At 36.3% G+C, this 7,500-nt stretch overlaps 1 protein-coding gene and 1 long non-coding RNA gene across 7 annotated transcripts in view; one reads left to right on the top strand and one right to left on the bottom strand.

The window, feature by feature from the left end:
- Nucleotides 1–7,500, bottom strand: part of LOC128247053 (uncharacterized) — a 476,761-nt gene that overhangs the window by 52,606 nt on the left and 416,655 nt on the right. The gene's annotated exons all lie outside the window — the stretch shown is intronic.
- LOC106868710 (vitamin D3 receptor) overlaps nt 1–7,500 on the top strand; it is a 216,343-nt gene that overhangs the window by 93,136 nt on the left and 115,707 nt on the right. The window contains exon 1 of one of the 6 annotated variants that reach the window (XM_089348121.1): nt 6,706–6,807. The exons of the other annotated variants lie outside the window; for them this stretch is intronic. The gene's annotated coding sequence lies outside the window, so the exon portion shown is untranslated. Of the gene's footprint in view, nt 1–6,705; nt 6,808–7,500 lie in introns of those variants that run through there. 6 annotated transcript variants of the gene reach the window in all.

Here is a 7,500-nt window from a genome sequence, read left to right as displayed (position 1 = left end):
TATATATAAATATATATATATATATATATATATATATATATATATATATATATATATATATATATATATATATATATATATATATATATATATATATATATATATATATATGTAAACGATGGGCTTCTTTCAGTTTCCGTCTATCAAGTCCATTCACAAGGCTTTGTTCGACCCGAGGCTATAGTAGAAGACACTTTCCCAAAGTGCCACGCAGTGGGACTGAACCCTGAACCATGCGGTTGAAAACAAAGGTTCTTAACACATAGCCACTCCAGCGCCTATAAATATATATACTATCTCGCGTAATTGGATGGCAGTTGACCTTTTTGAATTTATCCACCCCTTGATGAGTCTTCTTCCACCAACAGGGTGGCCGATACCCCATCCTACCTACCCATCGTGCAGGCTTATTGGTGGTGTTGCCAGTTTAGTCGCTGACAGCCCAACTTTAGGCTGCTTCTGGGTTTCAGTAGAAGACACTTCCAAAATGGTACAAAATACAGGAAGAGGGACCACTAACAGATTGTTTCCAAATATGAGCACATGTTCACACACTCTCGCCTTCTTTTTCTCTATTGATTTTTCTCATGCACTCACAAACACCCACACGTATGGGTGCGTAAGCACGCACGCGCACACACACACACACACACACGCACGCACGCACGCACGCACGCACGCACGCACGCACGCATGCACACACACAAACATTGACTGATTCGAAATTAAAGTTTTGTTTCTATATTACACCTATTTTCTAATAAATAATGAGAATATTACAGTTCTTTATTTAAGAGATGAGGAATTATGTACGTTATTTACATTATTTACATTTGACAGATATTTGTCCACATCTTGTTTGTTGTTAACACAACGTTTCGGCTGATATACCCTCCAGCCTTCATTAGGGAAATTTCGAACCTGGGTTCTCATTCCTAAGGTATTTTTCGATATTGTTGTTGTTGTTGTTATTATTATTATTATTATTATTATTATTATTATTATTATTATTATTATTATTATTATTATTATTATTATTATTATTATTATAATATATATATTATTTTACTTGCTTCAGTCATTTGACTACAGTCATGTTGAAGCACCGCCTTTAGTCGAACAAATCGTGCAGCTACTGTTTATACCTCGTTTAGAGATTTATTATTGCTTATATGTATATATATATATATATATATATATATATATATATATATATATATTTATATATATATATATATATATATATATATATATATATATATATATATATATATATATATATATATATATATATATATATATATATATATGTATATATATATTTATGTATATATATATATATATATATATATTTCCTTTTATTCTTTTATTCTATTACTTCTTCCAGTCATTTGATACTCCATGCTGGAGTATCGCTTTTAGTCTAAATAATCGAACCCAGGACTTATTCTTTGTAAGTCTAGTCCATATTCTATCGGACTCCTTTGCCGAATCGGTAATTTACGGGGACGTAAACACAGAAACATCGGTTGTCAAGCAATGGTGAGAGGACAAACACAGATACACAAATACATACATACATACATACATACATGCATACATACATACATATATATATATATATATATATATATATATATATATATATATATATATATATAACTTCAAAAAAACAATAACAAAAAGACAACAAAGTGAGGACGTGATACGGATAGTGTTATTGGACGCTCCGGGAAAGGAAAGAGAGAGTGTATGACGTTTTGGGCGTAGCCCTTCGTCGGAAAGATGGAAAGTTCGGGGAATGGAAAAACGGAGTAAAAGGAAAATGGTACCGATGCCCACGAGGTTACATTGTGAAAAGACCGGAAGAGGAGGTGGTGGGGGAAAAGTTCTTTCTAAGACAGGAGAGTGAAAAAGGGAGATGAATATCTGTGCGTGCGCGAGAGTCTGCGAGTGTGTGTGTGATAATAGAACGTGTGTGTGCGTATGTATGTATGTATGTGTGTGTGTGTGTGTGCATGGTTTGGTGGTTAATCTGTTAGTGTGTTTGTGTGTGTGTGTGTGTGTGTGTGTGTGACATAGTGGAAGGAGTTAGTAGCAGGAATGGTTAGTACGACAGACTTCATTTAGTTTCCATCTACCAAATCCATACACAAGGCTTCGGTCGGCCCGAGGCTATAGCAGAAGATACTGAACCCGGAACTATGTGGTTAGGTAGCTAACTTCTTTATTTCATGAAATATGCCACAAGAGCAGTAGAAAGATAGAAGCTTGTGGGCTGGACGTAGACAAAATGAGATGAAATGAAAATATAATGATAAAGATGAGAGGGATGTCGGCGCCCACCGACCAACAAGCCCACGAACACAATTTTTCCTTTACATCAAATTCATAACAATACAATCATTACAGTAAAGATCAATATTAACCCTCTTCATCGGAGCCCCCAAGCACACATACACACACACACACACACACACACACACACACACACACACACACACACACACACACACACACACACACACATACAGAGGCTGGACAAAATAATGGAAACACCTCAAAATTTCAAGCAAATTTATTTTAATATGGAGTAGGATCGACTTTGGCAGTAATTACAGCTTAAATTCTACGAGGTATGGATTCGTACAAAGTTTGAATTGTTTCCAAAGGAATTTTTTTCCATTCTTCACCTAAAACAGTCTCCAGTTCTTGTGATGATCGTTACTTGTTTTTCTAAACTGCACCATAAATAATATTAAGATCTGGGGATTGTGTTGGCCAGATAACATATTCAACTTCCCTAGAATGTTCCTCGTGCCATTCAGTAACAACTTTAGCTGTGTGAATTGGTGCTTTGTCATCCTAGAAGATTGCGTTTCCCTCCGGAAACAGTTCTGCAATCATAGGATGAATTTGATAAGATAAATTGCTTAAATAGTCTTTCTGCCATGAAGGGAAACCATTGGGCCGGCAGATTTCCGAGATATAGCCCCCACCCTCGCCCCAGATCATCACAGATCCTCCTCCATGTTTAACAGTTGGAAGAAAGTAGTCTAGGTCAAATGCTCCTTTTGGCTGTCTCCACACGTATACTTAGCCGGTGGTCGGAAATAAGGTAAAGATGACTCGTTCGAGGAAATAACTTTCTTCCACTTCTCTAGAGACCAATTCAGTAGGTTTTTACTCCACTCTAAACGCTTTGCAGCGTTTGGTTTTGAAAGTAGTGGTTTTCTGATTGCAGCCATCTCGTGAAATCCGGTTTTGTGCATCTCCCAACGAACAGTTTTTGTGGAAACTGGGTTCTCGAGGGGGTCATTAAGCTCCGCAGTAATTTTGGGAGCTGTACTTTTGTGTTCCTTTCTATCAATTCGTGTAAGAGTCCGACAGTCCCTATCTGAATGTTTTGATTTTCTTCCGGAGTTTTGTTTCGACGAGGTTTCCCCCTCTTTCTCAAAGGCTGTCATTACTTTCGAGACAGTACTTCTTCATTCAGCAAATATTTCGGCTGTTTTCGTTACGCTAGCGCGTGCCATACTTAATCTGGCATTATGACCTCATTGAAAGTCCGATAGATCTGTCATTTTAATGATGATATCTGAAAAGAAACAGCAATTTTAGCAAAACATATTAAGCAACACTTATACTATATCAAAAAGCATAAAAATAAACAAGCTGTTGACAGTTTTATAGATATTTCAAAATTATTATTCTATGATGCTTGGTGTTTCCATTATTTTCTCCAACCCCTGTATATATACGTGCATATTAATATTCGATTTTATATTCAGTTATAGTAAAAGTAATTTTACATTATTCTGATGGGTTACTCTATACTTTTTGTAGAGTACAAATTTAATGTTCGTAAAAAAAGAATGTTCTTGACAGTGCTTTCGAAGGTTTGGCCAGTGAAGCCATTGGTAGACTGCCTTATAGCATCTCTGCGCTCAGCAGATTGTGAAGACCGTATAGCTCTGTAGGAGAAAGATAGACTCAGCAGAGCAGATCAAATCAGATATGGAAGCCCATTCTGAGTCGACACGATATTTGACAACGCGCGCGCACGCACGCACGCACGCACACACAAACACACACGCACACACACACACACACCCACCCACCCACACCCACACCCACACATACACACACGCACACACACACACACACACATGATAGCCATCCAGCAAATAACACCAGCAACAGTTCAAATAATAAACTGAGAACACCTACAGATAATGATAATAAAACGGTAATATCGACAACCATCTTCCGAACAGAATCATCCCTCCACCGCACGATGTACACAAGCCAACAAAATTAAACAGTTATGCTCATACAGAGATAGATCCAATTGTCCTTTGGATAACCAATGTATGACTAAGAACATTTTATACAAGTGCACTATAGCACTTGTATCCTATCGCACACAGAAATATAGTTTACAGCTATTTATTATCACTGCATGTCAGAGCTTCGCTAAACCTAAACCCTTATATGTAGTGACTATAAATAGATTTCCCTCTCTTTCTCCAGTATATGTGTGTGTGTGTGTATAATTAATCCCCCCCCCCAAAAAAAAAACGATGAAAAACACAAGAAAAAAACAACACGAAGACGTGGTACATGCAACGCTAAAGGAAGGAAAGAAAGGGCGTTTTACGTTTCGAGCAAAGCTCTTGAGAAACAGGAGATAGAGGAAAGTCCAAGAGAAAAGGAAGACGGAGGGAAAAAATAACCGTCAATCCGCATGTAGTTACATTTCATATTTTATTCTTTTACTTGTTTCAATCATTTGACTGCGGCCAAGCTGGAGCACCACCTTAAAATGTTTTAGTCGAATAAATCGACCTCAGGACTTATTCGTTGTAAGCTTATCAATTATTCTATCGCTCTTTTTGCCGAATCACTAAGTTACAGAGACGTAAACATACCAGCATCGGTTATCAAGCGATGGTGATGGTGGTGGGGGGACAAATATAGATACAAACATATATATATATATATATATATATATATATATATATATATACACATATATATCTACGGCGGACTTCTTTCAGTTTCCGTCTACCATATCCATTTACAAAGTTTTGGTCGCCCCCTGACTATAGAGAAGACACTTGCCCAAGGTTCCACGCAGTGGGACTGAACCCGGAATCATGAGGCTGGGAAGCAGTACATACGCACAGACACAGATACATTTATATTTCATAGAAGATATGGTGCGTTATATATTTCGATAAATACAAATATCAATAAAATAGCAAATGATATTAAATGTGTATCCTATAAAGTTGAATCAAAATATTGAGATTAAAGAAGGGGTGTGGATTTGCAAAATCTTTAAGGTGTCGAGCATGCGACATGTATTAACGGCCCTTTTCGCTTTCAGTTCAAATAACGCCAAGGTTAACTTTGCTTTTCATCCCTCCGGGTTTGATAAACTAAAGTGACAGTCAAATACTGAACTTAAATTACTGGTCTTCTTCTTGAATCAGAGATAATATTATGATTATATGAGGTTTGTGGTGTAGGGGAATCTTTAAGATACATGTGGCATTTCATTGCTGTCATTTACGTTCTGTGGTTAAATTCTGCCGAGTCAATAAAATAAAGTACTAATCAAGTCCTGGTGTCGATAAAATCGGCTGTAGCCCTCTCCGAAATTTGTTTATGTCTATGTCTATGGAAGAATTCTATATTATGACAAAACGTAAATAGTTTATAAAGTACTATTTAAGTCAAGGTATCGATAAAATTGACTGTGCCTTTTCCCTTGTAAGAATCCAGTATTATGATTAAAAATAAATATTTGAGAAGTCTCACTTGACATTGTGAAGCCCTGATCATATTCCAAATATTAGACAGGGCAGAAACCATTTTTAGGCAACTAATTATGGTTTCTAACACTGAGAGTCTACCAAACATTTGCAAATGTTTGGTAGACTCTCATCGATTAAGTCTATTAAAACACATGTTTGTTACTTTGTTGATTTTGTATGGATAAATATTAAAAGTAAAGATCCATGTCTGCAGAATAATACTAAGCCATGCAAAACTTTCTATCTTTTAGACCACTCAATAGTTTTTGTATGCCATAATATGATAAAAAATGCCACACATTCTGTTGTATTCGATCACAATGCAATGCCGTTACTCGGAAGAATAAAAGGTAACTTTGACCTCGCTAAGAGTCGAACAGATAAAAGATATCTTTTCCATTTACATAAGTTTCCAGTTTATCTGGTCTACCCTAACCTACTTTCGTTAACAAACAGAGGCACTATGTGTGTTCTGATGTAGGATTACTTACCCCAAATATTACACTAGAGATTTAAGCCAAGCAGTTAAGCAGCAGGGTAGCCGACCGATCCGACTTAAATGTACAAACAGTTTCTTATGAATCGCAATTATCTGCTCTTGTATATTACCAAAACATCAGTAAAACTTCATGCCCGAAAGTGCAATGACCGCACTAACCCAAACATATTCAGACTCACAAACCCTTATACACACCCAGAAACAAAAACATAAGATCAACACAAGCATAGCTAAAGACATTCGACCGCAATTTCACTCGCAGTATACCATCCCATTCACTCTATATATAACTTGTCATATTTTAACAAAAATCTAATTCCGCCTTTTTTTCCTTAATTAGCCCCCCCCCCACCTCCCGCTCCCCCAACAATTTATGATGCGTGCTGAGGCTCTGCAATCTGCACCAGCAAATAAAAGGCATCTTAATTTGTTACCAGGTTTTACACCGAACGCTTTCGATAATTGGAGAAGTAACATCTTGCGCAGGTAGGTCAGTACATACATACATTCATATATGCTTATATGAACGCATGCACACAAACAGACACATATAAGCATATACATACACACACACACACACACACACACATATATATATATTTATATATATATATAATTGTATATATAATATAATATGTATGTGGTAATCGTAGTTTGCTTGATTTGAACCTTTTCTATTGTATCTGTTTCATATATATATATATATATATATATATATATATATATATATATATATATATATATATATATATATATATATATATATATATGAATGTGTGCGTGTGTGTTTTGAGAGAGAGAGAGAGTGTGTGTGCGCATTCATATATATATATATATATATATATATATATATATATATATATATATATATATATATGTTTGCTGTTTTACTGTTTTACTTGTTTCAGTCATTTGACTGCGGCCATGCTGGACCACCGCCTTTAGTCGAGCAAATCAACCCCACGACTTATTCTTTGTAAGCCTAGTACTTATTCTATCGGTCTCTTTTGCCGAACCGCTAGTTTACGGCGACGTAAACACACACACACACACATATACATATACATATATGCGACGGGCTTCTTTCAGTTTCTGCCTACCAAATCCACTCACAAGGCTTTGGTCGGCCCGAGGCTATAGTAGAAGACAATTGCCCAAGATGCCACGCAGCGGGACTGA

Source organism: Octopus bimaculoides, chromosome 2 (genome assembly GCF_046866305.1).
Source record: "Octopus bimaculoides isolate indiv1 chromosome 2, ASM4686630v1, whole genome shotgun sequence".
Taxonomy (NCBI): Eukaryota; Metazoa; Mollusca; class Cephalopoda; order Octopoda; family Octopodidae; genus Octopus; species Octopus bimaculoides.
The sequence above is the reverse complement of the archived record's forward strand: the minus strand, read 5'-3'. Positions and strand labels throughout refer to the sequence as shown.